Source organism: Anser anser (assembly GCF_964211835.1).
Source record: "Anser anser genome assembly, chromosome: 1".
Classification (NCBI taxonomy): domain Eukaryota; kingdom Metazoa; phylum Chordata; class Aves; order Anseriformes; family Anatidae; genus Anser; species Anser anser.
In genome coordinates this window covers 22,219,534-22,244,202 of record NC_139720.1, presented here as the reverse complement: position 1 = coordinate 22,244,202, position 24,669 = coordinate 22,219,534, and the positions used below count along the sequence as shown (strand labels likewise).

The 24,669-nt window shown below is 42.7% G+C and overlaps 1 protein-coding gene across 7 annotated transcripts in view; it reads left to right on the top strand.

The window, feature by feature from the left end:
• The window catches only part of PLXNB2 (plexin B2), a 259,762-nt gene that overhangs the window by 37,691 nt on the left and 197,402 nt on the right, over nt 1-24,669 (top strand). Inside the window, exon 1 of one of the 7 annotated variants that reach the window (XM_083819177.1) lies at nt 11,729-13,032. The exons of the other annotated variants lie outside the window; for them this stretch is intronic. The gene's annotated coding sequence lies outside the window, so the exon portion shown is untranslated. Of the gene's footprint in view, nt 1-11,728; nt 13,033-24,669 lie in introns of those variants that run through there. 7 annotated transcript variants of the gene reach the window in all.

The window sequence follows — 24,669 nt, the reverse complement described above, 5'->3', positions numbered from 1 at the left end:
TCCTTGCATGCAAAGCAGAAATTCTTATCAATATTGAGAGACTGAGGTATTCATACATATATCAATACATATTTTACATATACCATAGGAGAGAAAATTAAGTAAGAAATACAGTCTCAGCAGCCTTAGCTCCAGGGGCTGTTGGATGTTATTACCACTTTCTTTTCTTCTCAGGAAAACTTCCCACAATGAGTTGCTCAGCTTTTTTGGACAGTGCTCATGTGACTAATGGTTATATTCTATTTTTAACTTTGGCTGAAATAGTTACCAGGAATACTTTTGTACTGAACCACTGCAAGATATTTTTTTAAATGACTGCTCTGGCCGTGTACGTATCAGTACTACAGGAAAATAGGCAGAACTGGGACGCAGGTGTACTAAGTCCCAATCATGTTCCAAACTTCACATCTTTTTGTGGTCTTGAGGTATAACTCTAGAGTAATTTTCCCCAAAGTGCCTTTCTCCTGCTCATCCTAAGGAGGATGCCTCCTGCTTCTGTTGCTCTGAGTGCTTGCTTGGCCACAAACAACTGAAATGAGTTGTTAAACTATTTTTCTTTAAAATATCTAAAACTTTTTGATTTTTTTTTTAAATCCATGTTGCCTCAGATGCCAGGTGACAACATGGGGCATAAGGACTTGTGCAGCTGAGGTGGAAGTGTATGGCAGTGTAGGTGACTAGAGGCTGGAATTTAATAAGCTAGGTTGGCTGCCTAAAAAGACTTAATATATAACTATTCCTTCGATCACAGCACTTGATACCCGATAGAGCCTTTAGAAAGACTACAGTTTTTTTGCTACCATGCCTCATAATGTTATTTTTGTAATACGATGGTTTTCTGAAGGGTAGAGGTGAGAAATGCAGAAGAAGTAAACAGCAACCGTCAGCCATCGGCCATTGTAAATGGAACAGCTTTACTTAGACTCAAAAAAAAAAAAAAAAAAAAGAATTCCAGCCTGTTACCTCTCTGTTCCTGAGAAGAAATAGTCCAGTGAGTCCTATTATTTTGGAGGTACAACTTGTAAAAAACGAGCAGCACAACTGTTAGTTAATTTTCCACCACTTCCTTCTTGCGGGAAGGAGAGGCTTGTTTTTTAGGCCAAGTTGTGTCTGTTTCTTTGTCCCCATTACCTCCTACTAGAAAGCAATTTGTTTCTCCCTTTCTACTCACTCTTCCAGATCAGATCATTTGAGAGTTCAGCAGCTTCTCAGCTTGGCTCTGGCTGGCCCTGAATTGAAATCTCACCTGTTCTAGATGGCCTGATGCTTTTCTCTTCATGCACTGTCAACGGGAGTCCCGCAGCAAATGTCTCTAAAGCAGGAAAGATGTTCAGCTGCTCCTTTGCACTGGTGCTGCATTGAATTGGTTAGTGGAGGAGCACACGTCCTGCCTTTTGGAAGCAGTACAGAAAGGATTAGAGAAATGGAGTTTTGCTCCTGAGGTGGGGGAAATGTGGATCAAAGCTGAGGGGCTGTAACAGATAATGAAGAAAAATTCATATTCTCCTTGGATATAGGCTAGACATCAGGAGTCCGGATTAGCCAAATAACCTGAGACTCGAGGTGTTCCGAGCATGTCCTCTCTGAGATACCTCAAAGGGACTCGATCATCAGAAGAGGACGAGCATGCAGCCTCTGAAGCTGCTGCCCTCTGTTCTCAAGATCAAAAGATTATTTAATCTCTCTGAAAAACGTCCAGTGCCTGTTTTGCATTTCAGCTGGTGCACGTAGAGGCAAAAAAAGGAGCCGACACTACCAGCAGTTAGACACTGGCCCCTGGCCCTGTGTGCCAGCACGCAGAAACACAAGCTCTCCAGCTTCCAGGCAGCGTGTGCTTGTGAGGATTTCTCCCCCAGCTGCCTGTCATCCTGCCGTGCTCCTCCTGAGGTCTCCAGGGCAAAAGGCTGAGCAGGGCTTTTTACTTCGGTGTGTTCTCTGGTCTTACAGCAGTTCAACATTGCTGTGATACGCTGCTTGGAGATTCTATCTTCAGATACTTTATTATTATATATGAGAGCTTTGAGCATTCAAAAATTTATCCTCGTAACAGTGTGACAGAGGCAAGTGCTATCACCCCTTCAGGTGTACAGGAGCTCCGGATCTGCTGCCCACCAGCCACAAATCCCGACCACACCATGGTCTTGGTCCCCAAGGGCTTGGTTTGCAGAGGGGAGAATGAAACGTGGAGGTGGCTGAGGAGGTAACGAGAGAAGGGGATATGGCAGAGAAATTCTGGCAGAATTACAGAGAGACAAAACTCATCTATATGACTCCTTAAAGTGGTGTTTTTCTACCGCCTAATCAGAGCTGAGAGAAGAAAGATTTCTAACAGAGCCCTTTGGGATCACTGCTGACATACTGAGGTGTGTTGCACAAGAGGATTTTCTTTGTTTTGGCAACATGCAGGCAACACAGACTGCTCCTGCCCTGCTGAGCCTACTGTCCTGGTACTCAGGGATTTGCTCCAGGCTTCTTATTCCCCTTCTGCATTTTGTTCAAAGGGTCAGGAAATCGATTTTTTGTACTTCTTTTACTGCCCCTATTTGTGTCACCAGGATGCTGTGCCAGCAGCTGCCTCAGCAGCCTGCAGTGACTCCTCCAAGAGAGAAACCAGTGGGTGCCCAACGCGTAGCTGCTGACAGGCAGCTACTCATCTTTTATGCTCTCCTGATCCATCCTCACGTGAAGCATTATCCTGTGTGCCGCTGGGTCTGGACAGCTGGTCTCTGGCAGACCTGAGGTGGTTATTTGCTTCCAGAGTTGTGACAGCCAAAATCTGGCTTCCCCAGGGTGCGGAGCCTGAGCAGTGGGCTGTGTCCACCCCACCACCTTTTTTTTTTTTTTTTTTAAATCATAGAGTTATAGAATCATAAAATGGTTTGGGTTGGAAAGGACCTTAAAGATCATCTAATTCCAATCCCCCGTCATGGGCAGGGACACCTCCCACCAGACCAGGTTGCCCAAGGCCCTTTCCAGCCTGGCCTTGAACACTTCCAGGGATGGGGCATCCACAGCTTCTCTGGGCAACCTGTTCCAGTGCCTCACCACCCTCTGACTAAAGAATTTCCTCCTTATATCTGATCTAAATCTTCCTCTTTTCGTTTAAAACGATTTCCCCTTGTCCTATCACTACACTCCCTGGCAAAGAGTCCCCCCAGCTTTCCTGCAGGCCCCTTTAGGCACTGGAAGGCCACTGTAAGGTCTTCACAGAGCCTTCTCTTCTCCAGGGTGAACAACCCCAACTCCCTCAGCCTGTCTTCACAGGAGAGGTGCTCCAGCCCTTTGATCATCTTTGTGCCCCTCCTCTGGACTTGTTCTAATGCTTCCATGTCCTTCTTGTTCTGGGGGCTCCAGAGCTGAACTCAGTAACATTTTTCCATAGGAACAACGTGAACTGCACTTTTAATAGCTTTGAAGTATTTAGGACTATCCTAGAACTGGCAGGCTGTCTTAAAGACTGACTGGTCCTGGGTAGTGTTTGATACCATGCAAGTTTGCTTCGCCTCTTATCATGATTTATCTGAAGAGTTTTTCGGAGACTGGCTGAAACTCCTCAATTCTTGCAAAGTGCCAGTCTTGTAGGCTATGAAATTATATGGCTCATCTTTCATTGGAAAAAAAGATTGATGATCTTCAAGATTTGTCTCCATAATGTGTATGGTTTCCCTTGTAGCAGAAGAAAGGCCCTGAGCCCAACCCTGTACCCTTTTCTGGACTTAGTCTTGTAAACCCTAACTTGTTGTACAGTAAAGGCCTTGGGCTTCCTGAGTGGCAACTTGAATATTATTATTTTTTTCCAAGGCTGTGGTAAAATAGCAAAAAAGCTGGAATGCCTATATTTTGTGGTACTGTCTTAAAGATCACCTGCTAGCTACATCTACACCAGCTTCTGGAAAAATCTAGCTTTAGCTTACTTCTCATATGTTTGAGCCACCTCATTACCGCAGGGAGCCACCTGAGAAATGTGTTAATGGCCATATGCCAACAGGCTCAGCGCTATAAAAACCGCTGAGATGAACCTGCTCTGACTGCTGAAAGCCAGAAACAACTCTGCTCTTGTCTACACCAGGAAAACTACAACTTGTTAATTTGCCATCGGCCAGCAGCTGCTCTTGGGCTGGCAATGGTGGAACTGGTAAATGGAGCTCAGGCATATTTAACGCTGTAATAAAACATAATTTAGAATTATAGAGCAGGCTGGTAATGCTGTCTATTATCAAGGTTGTTTGACACTTCCCATTATAAGACTCTATTTTCAGCTGCTTACAAGTTTGCCAAATTTTAACAGCTTGCACTGAGATTTCTTTAACTCGGTGTCTGTCTCTTGCTGAATATTCTGTTATTGTTGTTCAAGAAGAAGAAAACAGCACTTAGCCAGAGCAGCTCAGTTGTTTCTAAGAAAGAGCACGGGGAAAATATCTCGTTACTCCTGTTAAATTGAGGTGACCTTTTCTTTTAACAGCTCCGAGGCAGGATTTGGCAAGAGGAGGGAGCCATTGTCAGAGACACTTGTGCTCTTTCTATGAATATTGACCAAAATAGGTTGAAGTGCAAAGTCCTCAAAACATTTCAGTTAACACCAGCTAGCAGGTCTTTAATGCCTAACAGCTACATGCCCTGAAGAGGAGGTGCCCGCAGGCCATGTGCCAGGGGAGGCTGAGCAAGGCGGTGCGCAGGTGCTTGGGGGCATTGTGCCTGGCATCCCCAGGGCCCTCGACCAAGCCTGGGCCATTCAGAGGAGGAGGCTGAATGAGTTAAATGGGGCAGAATGCAATAGTGACCCCGAGAGCAATTCCTGGGTGCTTTGGAGAGCTTTAAGGTGTGCGTAATATGCATGCATAATATAGGTAGACATACCCATAGGTAGTAGATGTGCATTCCCTGTAACTGTCTTGTATGTTAAGGTATAAAATACAAGCCCAAAATCAAATTTTCTAATAGCATTTCTTAAGGGCTTCTTTTTTCTTTTTTTTCCTTTTTTTATTTTTTCCTTTTTTTCTTTTTTTCCCCTGGCTATGGTGTTAGACATTGGATTATTATCATAGAACACTATAGGCAATCAAAACTGAATTAATTTTGCTCTGTGACTAAAATCACTGTAGGTTTTTGCTGGGTAACATGTGGCTCTTTAATTATTCTTTGCTTTCCTGTAAACACACAGTTGAAATTAAGTGCTGCTTCTACCTGTGCAATCCTGCAGGGTCTGGTGAGATTTTGATCCATCCCTACGGAGACCCAGGCTCATTGGCCTGGGGGGGAACAGAGAAGAGGAAAGAGCTGAACCCCCATTAGCCTGCCAGCCAAGAAAATGTCTCTACTTTTAGCTACGCTGCCAATCCACCAATTACAGTAGCTGTGATCTAGCCATCAAAATTGCCCTATCCTTTCAGTTTTCTATTAGCCTACTTCTATGGAAATTACAGGAGCATCTCATAGCTTGTCTTGCAGAGCTTCTAAAGTCTGCAGACTCAGCATAGGCAGCACTACTCTTTATCTACTACGTATCTACAACTGCAAGTGGTAGGGCAGCTGCTAGCCTGCACCAGAGAGTTCAACATCAGAGAATCATGAAACCAATTACATTACTTACTTCTGGGCAAACTAGGTTACGAAGGAGTTCAGCAGTCCAGACACATGCGCTTATGGCTGGAGATGAGGCATGGCTGCAGGAAGACTGCATTTAAATTTAAAAATAACATTTGAAAACTTAATTAAAACTCATACCTCTCCTCCCTTCTTAGTGCGTAATGATATCAGGTTAAGACACTTTAAACCTAAGGCAATTTTGTATTTTTATAGTCACAATTTATTAACAGGCAACATTTCTCCAACTTCCCTGGGTTGCATGAGAAGCCCACAAAGACAGAAGAAATTATGGGGAAAAAAAGTAAGAGAGAATATAACTCAAAAGGCTGTCAAACACGTGTAGTTTAAAATAAATGGTGCAAGATGCTTCCTCTGCTTTTTTTCCTTTTATTATCTGCTTTGTAAAACCATTCTCAGGCTGAAGGTGGATGGGAATCCTTTAATGACCCATCAATAAAACCACTTAGGAGAGCTGAATAGCAATGGTGACAGGTGACCTTCCTTTTTTTTCAGAAGAGCTCTATTAGTACTTGTTATCTTGCTTCTTGGTCACGTTTGGGGGCCTTTCAAGGTCCCTTCTTTTTCTCCTCTGAAATAAACCGTGTTTCTTTCCATCTGGAGATGAGTCCATATCATTTGTTGGGAGAGGATGGCATTCACAGTAGCCATGTAAAAATAGCTTCCTTGCCATTGCAGAAGTGCTCTCGTAAGAGGAAGCTGAGGCAGGTGAGGAAGGGCAGAGGGATGAGGTGGTCTGAGTATAGCTGGTTTAAATTGCATGGTACAGCAAAATGCTTGTTCCTCTGCTCTGTTACTGATGTCAGCGGTGCCACCTCTCCCCTGTCTCCTGTGTTTATTTCGTAGAGCAGCTGAAACAACCTGCCTCTCCTCTGGCCTGCCTATGCAAAGTTCTCCCATTGCTTCAATGTTTCGCCAACCAAAGAATACGTTTGGAGCCAAGTGACAACAGTGCAGGGATCTTTTTTCTGTCCAGCAAATACTCTGCTAACTGGTTTCCATTTCTGTTCCCATACGGGTGCTGCTGAGTTCTTTCTAGCTCTCTGATTTCTGGGATTAGAAAAAACAGTTAACTCCTTTCTCCTATGGTGTGTTAGATAAGACTGTGAAATTCAGTGGTTTTTTAGTTGCCAAAGAAGAGACTTTCTTGACAGCATTTGCATCAATGTTATTTTTCTTCCTTTGACTTGTTTTGTGCAACTTGGATCTTTGCAGCAATGTTGGTAGATGGTAGTAATGCATAAATAAATAAACAAATCTGCTAGTAAAATGCTACATTTTGTTCTGATTTACTTATAGATATTTGGGTGGGTATGAAATCTGGCAGAATTGATGTGGAAAGGGAGGGAGAAAGAGACAGCTCTTTACTGAGGTATCGGTTCCTCTGAAGTAAAATGAAATGTTATACCGCAATATCATGGTCGGGACAGTGTAAATGTCCATATTTCACCTTTTAATAGCAGCACTTTCTTATCCATTTTTGCTTTAGACATGGAAATACGATTTCTGAGGCTTTATCAGGCAAAACAAGAAACTTAGCTTGGAAGGAACTAGAAATGAAGTTTCTACAGACATGTTTTCTTTTTGTAAATGCTGACAAATAACTCCTGCCAAATACTACATAAAGGAGAAAAAGAAACATATGGCAATTCAACGGGAGTGAAAAGATGAGCTAATCCAGCATCCAACAAGTCTTTGGATGAGACTAAAATAAAACCAACCAGCCTTTATCATGCTTGATAGCACCACTATAATTAGGAGTCTGTCACCAGGTTCATAATGAACCCTTAGCCCTATTTTCTGGGGTTTATAGTCTGGTAGTAAGAGTCACTTTGGGTTGAAACTTGGCATAGTAGAGCTCACTGTACAGAAGGCTCAGATCTAGTGTGCAGGTTTTAAATAAACTGACTGTTAAAAGTTGGGGGAGTTTTGCCAGCAGTGATCTAGCTGTGCTTATAATCTGTCCGAAATGTTTAAGGAGTCAGTGTATAATGTGATTTATTTGCCTTTAGCATGAAAAATATAAATGTGTGGTTCAGTATCCTGATGTGCTCTCTTAAGCTGCCATGTGAGGAAGCAAGAATGTCAGGAATCACATTTTATTTTTATTTTTCCTTCCTTGGTTTTATGATCCCTGTATCTGCCATGGTAGGAGCTGCTGCTGCAGAGCCAGCATTTAGCATTTGCTGTACTCTACCTTGAAAATGCACTTGTAAGAAAGCTCATTTTTCAGAAGTCAAGTTTTCAATCTTATGGAGTTGTACGGAGAAGTCTGGCAGATGAGCAGAAAATCCAGCTTGCTGCCTTCTCCCGTCTTTCCCTCCATCCTCGAGACTCAGCTGCTGGCAGTGGGACTGGCTGTGCAGAAGTGCCACAGACATGCACACGTTAATTCTGAGTACAGTGGTTTAAGCTTCAGAAAATGCCCGTTTTTTTCCGAACTCAGAATTATTGCATATCTAATCCAAGGTACTACCCTGTGTACCAAGAGCTGAAAGAAGTCTCTTGACTGTATCTTTACCGTATGTTGTTCTCTAATCATACCTGCAGTGCTGGAGTTTCACAGCACCACACTGTTTAATGGAGCTGTTTGGGAAAGTCCGTACGAGATAAGGCAGAGCTGTCACAACATCTTCTCTGTAGAACACGCATCTAGTAAAGAAAGGTCAAATATTTGTACATTAGGGAGGGCCGTGTGTTCAAGGTGCGGGTAGATTAATAATGAGATTTTTAGAAAAACGAAGGCTCTTCTGCATCTGTATGTGCCAGACTCTTAAAAGTCTGGCTTAAAAGGAATAACTAAGCAACCTCAATAGCCTGAGCAAAACCCGAGTAGGTCAGTCCTGTCCCGGTATGATTCAACCTTCTGACTTGTATGTGAAAGCAAAGGTGAACTGAGGTGTATCCAGTTCACATTTAATATACGGTAGATGTTAACTTTCCCTCCCAAACACTTCAGGGGAGACTTTGATGTTCATTTGATGAAGGTGAAGAGGTTGGGGTAGGATTAAAGTTCACCAAGTGCTGCAGTAGTCCTATGGTGAGCACGGCAGGCAGCTGAACAGTGTCTCTGAATCTTCATTCTAGAGAAAAAGATTTTAAAACTGTGCACACCAGTGCTGGCAGCAGAGTAGGGGGGTGTATCATTTAAGCCCACCACCTCCATGCCGTATTGCTTCTGCTTTTCAGAAAGAGAAAGTCTGTGCTGTATTTCTGACTAAGAGACCTCCCCAGATATCCACATTTATGAATTAGTAATTCATAAATTAGCAGCTGCAGGTTGGCAGTCTCTTAAGGGGACTATGCCAGATTATATTTTGCTCGCTCAAATGAGAGGCTGACCCATAAAGGCTGTGCCCGTTGTCCTGGGAATTGAGAAACCCTGCCCCCTGAAGAGACAACATGTTGTTGGAGGCCATCGTGCCTTGTCTCCAGGCGAGGCACTTCAAACCCTGTGGGAGCCAGGAGCTGCTGCCTCTCGCAGATCCTTTGGCCCCAAGCCCCTGATCTCACTGTACGCCATTCACACCCTGCTGGCACCCCTGCTGCTGACTTCTGACCTAGCTGGCTGGGGAGAACAATGGGAAGGAGAGAGCGGTAACATATGTGCCTATATACACACTTACTCTTGGCTTTCTTGCCTATATCTGCTGGCAAGCACATGGTAGGAAGCAGCTGCTAACACTACTAGTTGCATTACACTCTTCATTTGGGCCCTATGCTTTCCAGCAGGAGCCATGGAGCAGGGATTGGAAGCGAACCGTGACAGCCTTGTGCAGAAAGAGGGAGCGAGCACGTGAAGAGCAAGGCACGGCAGGCAGGCGTGCGGGACAGCACGTCACATATTCTGACATACCTGTAACCATGAGGGGTTGCCACACGTAACCTCCGTGGGGAATGAGTAAGATTCATTCAGCCGTCTTCAAAAAGCCACCAGTCATGCAGCGCGTAGGAACCACTCGTGCTAACAACTTTGATACTGGTACTAAAGACTGGTACCTTGAAGATTAGTGTGCGAACATGAGGGACCTTTGTGAGTAGGGTTTTGATCATTAGAAAAGAACAAGCTGAGATGTTCAATCAAGAATGTAAAGCTGATCACAGAAGGAAGCCACTGTACAACAAGCTGATAGAAAAGAAGGCTTTTTAAAATTTCCATTAATTAGAATGTATTTGATCTCTTGGCTTCATCTTAACTTAAAGGGAAATATGGAATCACCTTCCAATTTCTGCTTCATATAAGAAGCTCGTGTAACCATTCAACTCCTGGCGTTTTCCAACTACAGTATAAATTATGAAAGAAAAAGTTGCAGTTGATGTAGAAACGCAATCTATGTCTACAAATTCTTCTGTCTTAAAATTCCAATTTTGCCTCCAGAAGGTGTGACAGTTCAGGTTATAAGCTTTTTTTGTTTTTAATATATATATATTTGCATTGTTAAATACTTCTCTGAAGGAAAAAAACAAACAAACAACAACAACAACAACAAAAAACACACAAAAGCCCTAGAATGAGGAGGAAACCTTGCCATGTTTTTCTTTTTTCTTTCTTTCTTTCTTTTTTTTATTTTTTTTAAAGCTACATCACAATTCCTATCCTTTCTCTGGATAAGTGCATTATTCACAAAAATATAGATACAACATCTGACATTACTACTACTCAGAACTTCAAAATTCATTATTTCATGCTTAAAAGCAGCTTCTTACTCTGTTGCAGACTGAAAAAAAGCCTATTAAAAAAAGATCAGCTCTCAAACAGCAAGGACAGAATTTGGATGTTTATCTTCTCTAAAACATACCAGATGTTCATCTCCTCAAATACAAAAATTAGGTATTTGCCTTTTTTTTTAATAAATATTTTGCTACCAAATGTTACTTATCAGAAATGGCCCTTGCAGTTTCTTTTCATATGATCTATGAAACAATTCCCTTCAGAAAACTGTTATTTTCTATTGCATTAATAGCCAAACTGTTGAGCTTCAACTGTCAAACTAAGAGTTTCTTTTTTTTTTCTCTCACTCTTCTGGAGCTTATTATTTAAAAAAAATAAATCCCAAAATATAATTCTGCTTAACTCTTGTTCTGCGGAGACTTAAGCCTTCCCCTGTTTGCTCTCAAGCTTCCAAGTTCCATTTTGAATGTTCCCAGCTTTTGGCAACTTGCAAGTCTGACAACGCCACAGAGAGAAGAAAAGGCAAAACAGAGAAGAAGGAGCCAAGCCTGAGATCTTCATCCCAATGCGAGACCAAAGCCTCACGCCATCATCTCTCCCAGGAGGCAGGCGCTCAGGGAACCTCTGGCTGTTCCTCATTCCTGGGCCGTGTTAGAGGACTGAATGCTGGCTATTCGCACTGCCTTTTGTCTTGCTAGTAGATGTCTAAAAGTTTTATCATTCACTCTTATTCTGAGCGCTAGGAGGGGAATACTATTATTTCATCTGCTGCTAACTCCCTGAGCAGCTTTAAGAGTTTTTTTTAAGAGTTGTTATCCGTCCCCCCTGTATTTCCCGAGGCTTGAGAAAGAGAAGTCTCTGCTACTTTTGTTCCCCTCCTCAGCCTCTTCAGTCCTCCTGCCTTGCCAGGCTCCTCCTCTTACATTTCTCAGCAGTTCCTTATGGCTTTTCCAAAGAGCAGCAGTCTATAATTGGCATGGTTCTTGCCTTTTTCATTAGCGCCATTGTTAAACTCATCATGGAGCAGTTAAACTGCCTGCACTTATTAATTTTATTCTGCTGTTCTTGGTTGTAAGGAGCAAGAGACTATTGCTGACTCTCTTCGAGCTCAGGAAGAGGGCACCGAGATGCATCAGTCTCCAACTTACCTGCAGAAGCTGCTTTTAGCAGAACCTCTCATTCGCCAACGTTGATTATTTAGGTTTTCCATTTGCCCAGGATAAGATTATTTTTCAACCTCCTTATATGCTTATAATCATAGACATCCATTTAAAAAAATCAAATCACCGAGCAGGGAAGCGGAGGAGCCTGCACTTACTCAGCACGCCGCGTGGACTGACGGTTGCAACGTGACATGAGAAGCCGGCCTAAACATTTGCAGCGCTCACTCTCCAGCTTTTTTCCCAGTTTGGCTACTTCACAGCACTTGCTGCTTTTCTGCTCACCAAGAAGAAGGGTGGGGAAGCATTTGTGGCTTGACAGAATTATATTTCAGGAAGAGTTTCACTTGTGAGAAAGGTAAAAGATTTTTATTTTTGCAGGCAAAAATAAGAGGAAGAAATGAGGCTTCAGACACAGGCAAGAGCAGATACTTAAAAGCACTGTGGTTTGAATCGATGCAGTGTGTGTTGGATTTGTGCACACACAGTAAAAAAAGCCAGCAAAAGTCTTCACAGGATTTTACTGAGAAGTTAATGCAAATGCCAAACCCATTTATCATATCTTTGGTTATGTGCCACTATCCCTTATGACCTTCTCTAACCTCAGAGCAATGAACACTTTCCCTCCCATTACATATGCTTGTTTTATTTTTAACCACTTCCTCACCAATCCACTACTCATGTTTTGTGGCACCAGTAGCTTTTCCTCTTAGAGGGGGCTGTGTGCATCGTTTTAAGAATTGCATATAGTTGTAGAGGGAACAGAATTGACCTGGAAACAGCTTTGGAGGATTTGTGGGACTTTTGAGGGGGAGGTTGTTTATGACTGAATTTATACAGGACTGCTCAGGATCTACCCCCTTTTTCAATTAATAACTTTTTTTTTTCCCCACTCTATTCTTCCCCACCAACCTTTCACATTAGAAAGCATGGTTTCTATAACCTTTTTGAGGTCTAACCAGTCTAACAGTGATATCAGGTATAAATTCTTCCACAGCCCTGAGGAAGGTGCTGTGCCTTAGTTACTCCATCTGAAAGCACAGGCAATTCATAGCTTTCCTGTGCTTCAGTTCAAAGTTTCTGCAGTCATTCCCTTCCATTTCTGCTTGAAGATACAATACAAAGTGTGCTACCAGCACTCATTGGTGCATGGTCAGATAGCCTCCTGTGAGCATGGAGCAGGACACATACTTTGGTTTTTACCATTCTCTCATCCTCCTGAGCCACAGGTGTTGACATCAAGAGCTGTTGGGTAGATCACAGCTCCTGCTCCCACCACAGCCCTGTCAGCTGTTCCCATGGTCAGAATTAGCAGGGATTGCTTAAACAGTTTAAATAGGCCTTCACAGACCTGGCTGATTTTGACAGAAGTGGGCTAGGGAGCACCATCCAAAGGGCTCTGCTGGCAGCTTTAAGGGGTGGTAACCTCCACAGGGTCCTGAGAAGTACTGGGCTGAGGGCAGTTGCTTCTTCAACTGGTGTAGCTGGAGCTGGAAAATGGTGTCCGGTTACAGGTTGTGACTAATCCCTGTAACCTGCACCATGACAAATCATTTCTCTTAGGCTGAGCTTACAAAGAAGTTGTGTAGGAATGTGGTAAGTCAAAGAAGTGTGTGCTTCAAACCTAGAGCTGTGTTGTAATGTGCACTCTTAGCACTGTTGTGTGGCCATGGGATCCAAGAGGATTTGTCATAGCTGGTTGCCAGAGGTTTCTCTCAGAGCATCGTGAGCAAACTATTTTACAGAAGGTCATCACTGAGTTCACCTCAGTTTAGACCTCAGGGGGTGGAACGCAGCAAGCATGTGGTTAGGCCTGATGACAGATCTTAGTGCTATGGGAAGTTAATTCGCACAATGTTCAGCTGATGCTTTCTGGAGAACTTCAAGATACAACAAATGCAGTTATCAACAGATAATTTAGTCAGGGTAGTGGTAGAAAAGGATCTGTTGGTCTTCTCACATCTTGTGATGCTCTTCCAGTATGGTACAGGCTTGTATGAATGTCAACTTGAAGGAAGAGGTGCTTTGCGAAGCATTGTCAACTGGAAGGTCACTTAAGTGGTGCTACTGTAGGAAGAGGAATTAGACCTTCTGTGTCATTCCTCAGCCAAACCAGAGGGAGAATTTCTAGCTTCTGTGGTTTCTCCTCTGTTCCCACTGAAGTTCACCACCACCTCAAGCAGTGGGACAAAATTTTTGGCTTGCATCTATATGTATTTGTGTGTGAAACAAACACATACGGATACATATCCTTCCTTTGTTCTCTGTTAATGTTTTTTACAGAATGGATCCTGTCTCTTTTTGCTTCATTTTTTGGCAGCCTTCTTCTGAGTTGGGTTGCCCCCCACCCTGCTTTGGTAACAATGCTGTGGCAGCAGAGCTGAGGGTGGGTGAGGACACAGCCTGGTGTAAGCACAGAAGGACTATGTTGTGAATCCTTGGCCTCATTTGTGTTAGTTGATCTGTCTGTGTGCTTTAAACCATGCCTGGGAAATGCTTCAAAAAGTACTTGAGCTGAAGGAGTGGTAACCTCTAGTAGAGGGTGTGAAGGGTGTAGGAAGTATAAGAGGAAAGGCTGGAAGCTCTTCCAGCCACCTTTATCTCCAGAGGATCCTTCACATGGAGTAACGCCCTAAAGCACCATTGCTGGTCCTCTCAGTGCCATAATGTAAGAGATAACCACGGTCTCTTCCAAAGTGAACTGATAAAATCTGCTTCCTTTGCACAAACCTGCATTGCTCCCTTTGTGAGGAAGAAGTTGAGTTTCCCTGTGGGCCCTAGCTGTAATTTGCCTCTGTTGCTTTCAAAGGTGCCTGCCTATTCTGGATAAAACTTAATTTAAGTCTTCATTTTCCTTGGAGCCTGCCTTCAGACTCAACAACAACAAAAACACTGAGCAAGTGAAACTACAGACTTGTTCTTTTCTTGTTTTGTATTGTTGTTTTCCAAGAAGGTCTGGCTTTGACTGACAGTCTCTCTTACAGGAGAAAAATGGATCCACATTGACATACTCTTTTCTCAATTAGCTTAATGGGAAAATGAGCTCCCTATGTCTTTTCTTTCTCTCCCAGGTAAATTCGTAATTAATTCAGTTTGGGTACATTCTTCTGACCAAACACTTTCATTCTCTAATCTGCTTAATCTCCTTCACTGTGGTCAGGCTAATAAATTCCTTAATTTTGGAGACATAATTCTGAAGGCTGAATTTTGGTGTTTTCACTGGACCTGGATTCTCTGCCAAATTAACGAACAGCCTTTGAAGTTACCGTCAGCATAGGTTTGGCCTTTGAAAAAAAACTTCTTGAAATGAGAACTTCTGTCATCCAATGACTTGCTTTTGGCCTGAATTTTAGTTAATGTTATCAATATAGTTCAGTCTGATGTGGACTTAATAATCTCCACGGCATTCCAATATTTGAAATTATTATTATTATAAGTCTGCCTAATTTGGGTTGAGAAAACAGAGTGGGAATTGGCCTTGTCTGTCTCATCTTGCCATCCCATATTGACTAGTGATACCATCAATTTTCCTAGTGCAAGCTTGGATACCAGTATAGTGAAATTAAGCCTCCCAGAAACAAGCTTGCTTTTCTTAGGATCTCCTTAAACTGGAACCTGCAGATAGCACAGTGGACGGTTTCCAGCAGTACAGCACAGCTGTTCCGGGTGCATTGCTTGCACAGCTGTTTTACAAGGTTCCCTTTGCAGGGTCTGCACTAGTTGGCACCAGGTAACTGCTGAGGCAGCACATGGTTGTGTGTTTTGGATCTGGTTCATGCCTTGTTCTCCAGAGGCAAGCCACTCCAGTTTGTGAAGAGACCTCAATATAGAGGCAGTTGCTGTCCAATGAACATGTTATTTGGCTTAACATATAAAAACATTAGCGAGGGTTTTCTTATGCCTGTTGGCAAAAAGGTGTTCTTCTAAAGAAATGCCAATAATAACAAGAGCTACTTCAAGTAAGGTCTGAGTTTCTTGACTATGAGTGGGAAATTATGTAGATTACCAACCCTGAGAACCCTCTGATACTCAATGTCATGATTAGAGGGTGTAAAAGTCTATTTGAGGGCCTGGCTAATTTAAACTACTTGAGCTCCACAGCAAAATTATTTCAGGTAATGCTTGACAGCTGTGTTTTCCAGCAGTAAGGGCTCAATGTGTTTTAGAAGACGTAGTTTGTTTGCTGTTTGTGACCTTCTCTAATTTTCAAGCAATGCTTGTGCTAATGACTGTTTTTGAGGGCTTGGGGAGGGGATAGGTTTGCTAATTGTGTTCCAAGAAGTTACATGATTGAACAGATGTTTACTTTTTGCTTTGTGACATAGTCTGATTTGTTGGCTTTGGAAGAAATAATTGGAAGATAAGATGGCAGATATTTTAAAAGGAAATTATTTGTTTTCTGTACTCTGCATAAGAGTCTCTTGCTCATTGCATGTGTGCCCGTGCATATGATTTAAACCACATTTCTGGAACAGACCTGGAATGTATTTGAAGGTGAGAGATGTATAACATGTATGTGAACTGCAGTGTTATGATTTTAACTATGTGTATGTATACTTTTTATATATACATATATATTGCTGGCTTCTAATTCATTTTATTAAGGCTTACCACAAGATCCTTACCAATCACTGCTGCTAGGAAGAGTGTCACCCCTGCTGCCCCCCTCCAGAAATCTGCTATAAATGCATCCTGCTACCTTTCCCTTCCTCCTTTAGAGAAGCTAAAATATCCTATGAGAACTAGAGTCTACAGTCTGGACAGTCTGGAGACTTCTTCGAGTTATTTACAGAATATCACTTATTCACCATGACTGGAGGCCTGCAACAAACTCCCACCACAACGGCACCCTTATTGTCCTCTTCTGACAACAACCTGCAAGCTCTCACCTAGTCTATCATCTCTCCCATAAATGAACTCCATGCATTTGAGCTGCTCTTTCATGTAAAGAGCAACCTCTCTCTGTTATCTCATTTTGTCAGCTGGCTCCCTCTCACAGCCTTCATTGCTCAAGAAGTCCCCTGGTCATAAAGCCAAGGTGCTAGCCATGCAATGCAGCAAGCCAGTTATTTGCAGGAAGTATATGCTCCTACTTGAGCTTTTGCTTTTAGGACCGGGGGTAATATCACCTGGACTCCCACCTTTGCCCTTAGAGCTCTCTGGTGATTCTTGATGTGCTCTAGGTCTCCTTTGGCAGTGGCATTGGTTCCAACATAGATGAACAAGAAGGTGTGGTAATTGGAAGGCCGGATGAGTGTTTCCCCATGGAGGCCATGGAGGAGACCAGGGTTGCTCCAGTCCGCAGCAGAGGTGCTGGGCAACCCTATAGCCTGAGCCCAGGGCGATGGTGACCCCCTCCCTCTGGGGCTGTGTCCACCAGTTTTCTAGGGGGCTTTCTCCAGCAAGGGCTCCTGATCCAGAATCTGTTAATTCCATTGGGAAAAGTAAAGCAGAATGGCCCCAGGTTTCCTATAGGGGAAAGGAAGCAAACATGTTGCTGTGGATTCCTTATGGCAGATAATTTTACTGAAGTTTGAGTCTCACCGGGACAGGAAGATGGCGGCATAGCTCCCCAGCGGAGGGGTGTGAGGGATGTGTGCTGGGTTAGAGTGGTCCTGAGAGGAGAAACCCCACCAAGTAGCCAAGCTTGACTTTTCATAATTAGTGTTTAAAAAGGCTAGTCCTGACAATGCTGAGAAATTTTTTCCTGCTTTGCTGTCTCCAGGCATCCTATTAACAGTTTTGCTGTGGTCAAGTAATCAGATACAACAGTATAAAAAAGTGTAGGATTGGTGTATTGTTTTCCTTCTTTTTTTTTTTCTATAGGTTGTAGCAATGTCTTTTCTGTACTTTGTTCTTTTTTTTTTTCTCTCCTTGGTGCCAAACTGAAACAGGTCTCTATTTTTGATAATTCAGTGCTGCCATTTATAACCACGTTTATGATAACTTCCTAAACCACTTGAGGGTTCCCCCATGAAAGTCAATAGTATTTCACGTTGTTGGTGGTGGTTTCTTTTTTCAATCATGGAGTGCCTCTTCTTCATTCAAATACAGACCTCAGCCTCATCAAAATATTAATAAGTAGGTTTTTATGCATAAGTATTTATTTCCAGACCCAATTTGCAGCTGTTATGGTTTGTTGGATCAGCGATTTCATTTTTTAATGGAAATTCTAAGGAGGTTTTGATTATGAAATGCAGTGTCTCGCAAAGAGCTATTAAGTTTTAATGTGTCAATATCCGCTTTTTTTTTTTAAATTAGTTTTAAAACTTCATACCTGTTTAAAATTAGATGAATTGTGGATAAAGTAAAGGTCTGTGTGACAGCGGGCTTCCATTCGTGTAACAATTAAAATGAAAAAGAAATTAAAGAGATTACTTTTGAGTCAAATTCAGACTCACAAAAGCAAGAGATTTTAGGGATCAGTGCTTTAGACTACCGTGCAAGATGGTTCCCTAGGCCTTTTCTGTGTTCACAAAAGCCCTTTGAAGAGGTTTTGGGGGCATTTTGAAGACCACGTACTAAGTTTAGTCTTATGGTTTCTGTTGTGAAGCTATGGTTTTCCAGTGAAGCTGGCTGATGGGACCCTTTTAGTGCAGGGGAGGAATTTCAGCAGAAGGACAGAGTTAACCAAAATCACATGGTGTGACTGCCAACTGGAAATTAACTGTACAGCTCTTATCCTGTGGTTTCATGTTTTAGACAATGCTCCCACATCAGCTCCTGTGAAGCTGTGGGGAGAAGAGGGAAGGCAAGGGGGGTGTGGGGGGGTGAATCTGTTGCTTATTTGGGCCTCTGCAAGTTAAAGTGGACTGTACGATGTCAGGGAGGAAGGCACAGGAACAGCATGGCTTTTGGAGAGAATGCATGCCTGCGAAGGTGGCGAGACAGCGGTTTACAGTTCACTGACAAATTGCTTGGGTCGGATCCAGCTTCAGCTAACAACAAAAATTGCAAGCTGTGAGTGCACTGGATCCTGCGGTCCCCTACAGCTGTTCACCAGATCTCAGCTTTTATGGGGATGGCCCCCCACTGGCTACTCCCAGAGCAAGGCCTGGCAAGCGCTTTGTCCCAAGACAGATTATTCAGCAGAATCCACCAGAAAACTTGCTTCGGATTTGCCAGGGATTTGTTGGCCCTGAGACTGGCCTGTCTGAAAGGAAAACTTTGCTGGAGGATGTCTGAAGAGCCCCTGTCCCTGAGCTTGCCTGTTTGTTTGTTAGCATTGGCAGAGGGAGGGAGAGCTTGGGGATCCATTTTGGGCTGCACAGCGCAGTTTTCCAGTCTGTGTTCACATACCCTGAGAAAGAGAGGAGAGAAATGACAGGAGAATGATCAGCCTCAGCTGAGCCGCTGAGGTTTTCCTGACGTGGGTGTCAGGGTTAAAAATGACGTTCTATGTGTGCCTCAGGTGCTCACATACATGTTTTTATTAGGTTTTTGTTTTCCTTTTGGTCAGGAAAACAGGCTGGGGGCATCTCCCTGTTACCTCTGCCACCTTCTCCTTCATCAGCTTTGACTGAAACACCTAGAAATGTTAGGCCCTACCAAGCTGTTAAAGAACAGGAGGCAGGAGGAGGGGAGAGCCTGTGAGTGCCCCATCAAGGGTGTTTTTTTTTTTTTCTGGGAGCTCAGACCTTTCTGCACATCAGGGGATTCACATGAGGGGGCTGCCTCTGATCGCCAAGAGAAGCTGAAGTCCATGCCAGAGAGGGGCTGACTCAGAAGTCAGACAGAGTGCCTGAGGCAAGCACAATGACTCCCGATGCCAGAAGAGGTGGTCCTGCCCTGTCTTCCCTCCGTGGCCTCTGGAGCTTGTCTGTCTGCGCAGCCAGCCGGCTCAGCTGCCTCATGCGGCAGAAAGCTCGCCAAGGCAAAGAAAATGAGTTTTTTGCTAGATTAGTGAGTCGAATCAGTTTGTTCCTGAGGGCCAGCTGAAGGGAGGCGCAGGGCCTGTGTGGTTTGGGCTCGGGAAGGGAGAAGGCCATGTGCAGGCAGAAGATCACCCTGCTTGGTGGTGCGGATTATCTGGGTTGGCTGTCGCAGAGCCGTGCCTGAAGCATTTGTTCTTGGGTACCCACCAAGATGCAAACTCAGTGAAGCTTATCCTGTAGAGAGACAATGCTAATCTGTCTGCCTCTCTCCTCTGCTTTTTGATGTGGGTTCTCTCTCCAATATTTGTTTGGGGGATATTCTTTCACGAAATTCTGTTGAAACAGCCAGTCAGCCACAAGAGGACAAATATGTTTAAAAAAAAAAAAAAAATTCATTCATTCCATTGCTCATAAAATCATTTGTGCTATAACCTATAAAAAAGATTGGATGTCAGAGAAGCTATTCCAGTTTCCTGGTCATACCAAGCATAGACGCTGTCAGCACTGGTGATCCCTCACCCTAAAATATTAAAGCCATGGCTATGGCAAATATTATTCTTCAGCTCAGTAATTCTGTATCTTACAGCAACAGCTTCCATGAGTCAGTGACGATAGTAAATGCCTCTGTCTTGCAGTAAAATGAATTTTCTAAAAAAAATGATTTTACTTCATTTTTTCTGTTAATTAAAGTCAACAAAAGTTGGAAAAAATACTCCAGGGAAAAAAAATGTAAGTCTACTATATCTCTACAGGAGAAGGAAAAATGAAAGTGTATCAATTTGGAGATATGGTAGTTTGGGCAGAACTTCCAGTGCTGAAAAGTATTTGAAAGAGACAGTGCTTCAGACATCTCTTGGGTTGCATATTTTTCAAACATTGCACAGCAGCTCAGTCTGAAGTCCTGAAAACCTTTCTGGATATTTCATAGAGAAGATGCAAAATTCTGAAGACTTCTAGTCTTTCACTGGGCAATGACAAGCAGGCTTGAGCTGTGCGTATTTGCAGAGTGTTTTGTTAATCATCCTTCTTTTCTAGCAAAGATTAAAGAGCCAGACCCTTGCAAACTGCAGGAAGCATTTATGGACTAACCATAGCAGAAGCTGATTAATACTTTGTCTCCTGCAGACACTGCTGTATAAAGAGATAACAAGAATGAACACCAAGCATGCTACCTTGCCCATCTACTTACACTAATGCAGCCAGCTCGTGATTAAAGCCATCTAGTTTCTGAGGGCACCAACAGAAACGCTTGGGAATTTCATGCTGAATTGATTTAGGAGGTTACTGCTCCAGCTGTCAGCTATGTTTCTTAAGGAGGGATGGTTGAAGGAAATGCAAGTTGACTTCCTGCTCATCACTGTTCACAACCTGGTACGCTAAGTTACACTGAAATATGCTGGCCATCCTTTTCCAGAGATGGCAGCCTCTGGCAGAAGGGCAGGCTTGACAGTTCGGGGTGGCATCTGCCACCAGATATGAACTGCTTGGGCTCATATGCCCATGCTGTGTTATCTTAGGGTCAGGAGCCTGCTCTGCATGGTATCTCACCAAGAACTTTCACAAAATGATACACACTACACATTTGCATTAACAGAGAGCATGCAGGTTAATGGGAATTACATCCTATAGCAGATGCAGTTGCCTCTTACCTGAAGGAGGCAAACTCATATGGTTTTGCTGGTAGATGTGGCTAGCCATGCTGCCAAGGGGTCCCCTCCTGCTTTTAGGAAGGGACAGGGCATGTTCTAGGCTCACTTGTCGAAAGAGCTCTTCCGTTCTTTTCATTTTGAAAGAACCCATCTGCGGTTTTTTCTTTCCTTTTATTTCGGTAGCTGTGTTTCCTGTTTCGGGGAGTTCAAAATCAGGCTCTAATGATGTTAACCTTTCTCTACATGTACGGCAGGCCTAAAAATATTTGTGTTACTGAAGGCATTTTTGAGAAGCTTTTTCTACTTATTCACAGAAATGAGAGGAAGGGAAGGCTCTTCTGTCATAAAATAAACTCAAGTCAGACAGGTTTTGAAGCTTCTAGATATCTAGAGGTACGTGTTTCTGTTAAAAGACTAGTTTCACTGGTGCTCTGAGTGCACTGCTGTCATTCATTAAGGTTTTTGCCTTCCTCCTGCAACTCTGCTGTTTTCAGGACCTGGTCCCTGGGAATAAACCATGGTAATTTTGCAGGCTAGCCTGTGTTTGGTGTTTTGAAGAGGTGTAAGCATATCACTTTCATGAACCAGAGTACTGTTGTGTTTAACAGAAATTGTGCAAAATGTAAGAGAAGAGTTTACAAATAAAAATCAAATGAATGGCTAGTTTTCAAGACTTCCTGATTTCAAGATTTCATCCTCTGTAAAGCTAGCTAAGCATGACTGATGGCCTGTTCTCCTGTATTTCCTGTTCTGTTGTGATTTGCTCATTTATCTGCCATTTGCCAGAGCTCTGGCAAAGGCATATCCTCATGTCCAGCAAATTCCTCTAACCCATGTCAGGTATCTTTGGTTTGTGTCTTGACGACTGACAATGCAGTCGAAATTAGGGAGATGACAATTGCCTGCCAAAACTCCTTTCTAGCTTCATGATTTGTCTGTTTACTGTGAAGTTACCTCTGTATTGTTTTGCTTTTCTGGTAGCTTCTTAGTGTTTTCTACTAATGTGAAAAATCTAGGTTATGCATTCATTGAAAATGTCAATATAGCTACTATATCATTAACTTAATAACCTGGGTCAAATGCAGTACTCGTGAACTGCTACGGATCAGTCCCACCTTCTTCAGAGCCCTGTCAGAGTGCATGGCCTTCAGCCTGAGAAAATGCTGGGCAATCGAAATGACTTTATTTCCATGCAATTTCCCTCTCTGAAATGTCTCTTGCTTTCTGCACCGCTGCCCATCACATACAGCTAAATGGACAAACATGAAACTGTTGTGCGTATCAGTATGATGCACATGCCAGAATGTGTCATGCATAATCTGAAATTACCAGCAGACATTTATCTGCCCTTTTTCTGTTTGTTGTTGAGTTTTCTCTCTGTGTGTATTTGGGCTATATGTATGTCATATTTTCTCTAAATAAATATAATACAATAGATTCCTTCTGTTCTGAGTGGCTTCTCCTCCCTACATTACATAGGCTTGTTCTAATAACTAAATCACAAATTTTATAGCAAGTCTAATAAGTGTTGTTACAGTTCTCACTTGAGGAAGCACTCAGCAGGTGCTGTGTTTTCCCTTAAATCTGTAGGTTGCCAGCACGAAGTACCAGTAACAAAGCAAAAGTATGCATTTTTGAAAGAGAATGTGGTACAGAAAATAATACTTCAAGAGGAATTTTGTTTTAATGACCTTCCTGCACAGAAGAGTTGTCTCCCATGGTTCTTTGCCGTTGCCATGTTATTGTTGTTGTGTTTTTTTAAAGGAGGCATGCATGGAGACCTTGCCAGTCCTTGCCTCACGTTTACCAGTTAAAAATAACAGCAGTTGGTCCGAACTTATAATAGGGTAAGGAAGAAAGGACTTGGTCCCACAGCTATTAAACTGCACAAAAATTCTCTGGAGAGGGATGAATGTTTTTACATTCTTTTTCTTCAGTTCTTGGCAGAAAGCATGACAGTGGCTTGCATGCCTTGTTCCTCCCCATTTCTGCTGCTGCTGATCATTAACACTGTTATTTCCAGTATCATGTTTGAATTAGCGCGTTTCTCCAAGTGAAGTATTAATAGGCTTCTTCACATTAGCAGTACATTAAAATTTGCTTCTGGTCAAGGCAAGACTGTATTTCTTCCATTCTTCCAACTTTTGGCTACAGCATTTGGATTAGGCTAAATACTCAGTTTGTTGGAGGTCTTCTGAATCTAGTAAATAACCTGGCTACCTGGGCAGCAACCTAAAAGCAGTCTTCTGCGAGAAGAGCTTTTATGAACATGTTGCTCTCAAGTAGGAGAAGTCACTTTGAAATTCTTTCTTCTCCTGAGGTGGTTTTAAAAAATACATTTCCACGAAAGGACAAATGTGTGGATTCCCTGGCATCCTTTCTCTTTACAGTGAACTATGCAAATCTGACCACTGCTTTTGGAAGAGGAACATTTCAGTCTTTAAAGATTGGACTACAAGCAAATGTTTTGGATATGTGACATTGTGCTACACATCATGATTCCCTGAGTGTCTGTGCATTTTGTGGACAGTCTCTCTGCTTTACTAACCTTAACTACTTGAGGTCAGATAGTTAATTGTTGTTCTTGTTAGGGCTGATGTTTGTGCTTGCTTTCCAAGGAGAATGGAGAACTACCTAAATGTCTTTGGTGTTTAAGAATTGTTTGTAAATATGTAAAAAGGTTATTACTGTGCATATTTGATATCCAATGTCTTCCATTTTGCTTAGTTTCTTGGGCTCTCTGAAGACTGTAGCTATATTTAAAGTGCTGCAAACTGTGGTGGAAACCTAGGGGCTTGCTTTTAACCCAAGATTTTGGCTATATTGTTCATATCTGTGTGAAGGCAGCAACACTGTGTAATGGTGTCATCTCTTTAGATAATCAGTTGACCAGATACTCGGTTGCTTACAAATCAATTGTAGAGAAAATGTGATACGAAACATAAAATCAAGCATGTGTATATGTATTTCGATGACTGACTTCTGAATGCAGGCCAGACAGAAGCAATTTGCACATTGAAAAGTGACAAGCTCACAGTGTAGAATTTTAATCAATGAGACATTTTAGCTCATCTACATATATTATTTATGCTTGAAGACTAATATCGGAATGAAATATGGCAAACTTGATCTTCCCAAAGGAGAATTTGGAGAGAGTATATAAAGACTCTGTGATGAGGTTAGACACGGCGAGAAGCACTCTGCCCCATTACACTGTTAATCAAACCAGTTGTTTACATCAAAAAGTACATTTGCTACCGTCTTTGATTTAGTAGAAACCTTCCAAATTATTGGCACTCTTCCAGTTTCTTGTGTTAGAATTGAATTCCAGAGGTAACACTACTGGTGGGCCAGCAGTGCTTTGCTTTATGGCAAACAATTCCTTTGCTGCTCTAATCTGTGAGGTTAACTCACTGTTGTGTGAAGGAGCCGTTGCACTGTGCTTCACCATGTTCCTGGTGTCAGAGAACCTTGCTTGCAGCCATCACCTTTTACAGGCCTCAGATCAAAATATCACAGATCACCTCACAGTACCGTGTACCTTACAGAAATGTCCAAAGGAGTATGCACTTTGCGACTGTAGAACATGGTTGTCTTCTTAAAAGTACCACGGTGGCATCCTTTGAGCATCCTATTTTATATAGGTGTCATCACCTTATTGTATATAGGTGCCTGTACTTTCAGTATGTTATATGAAAAGTATAATTCAT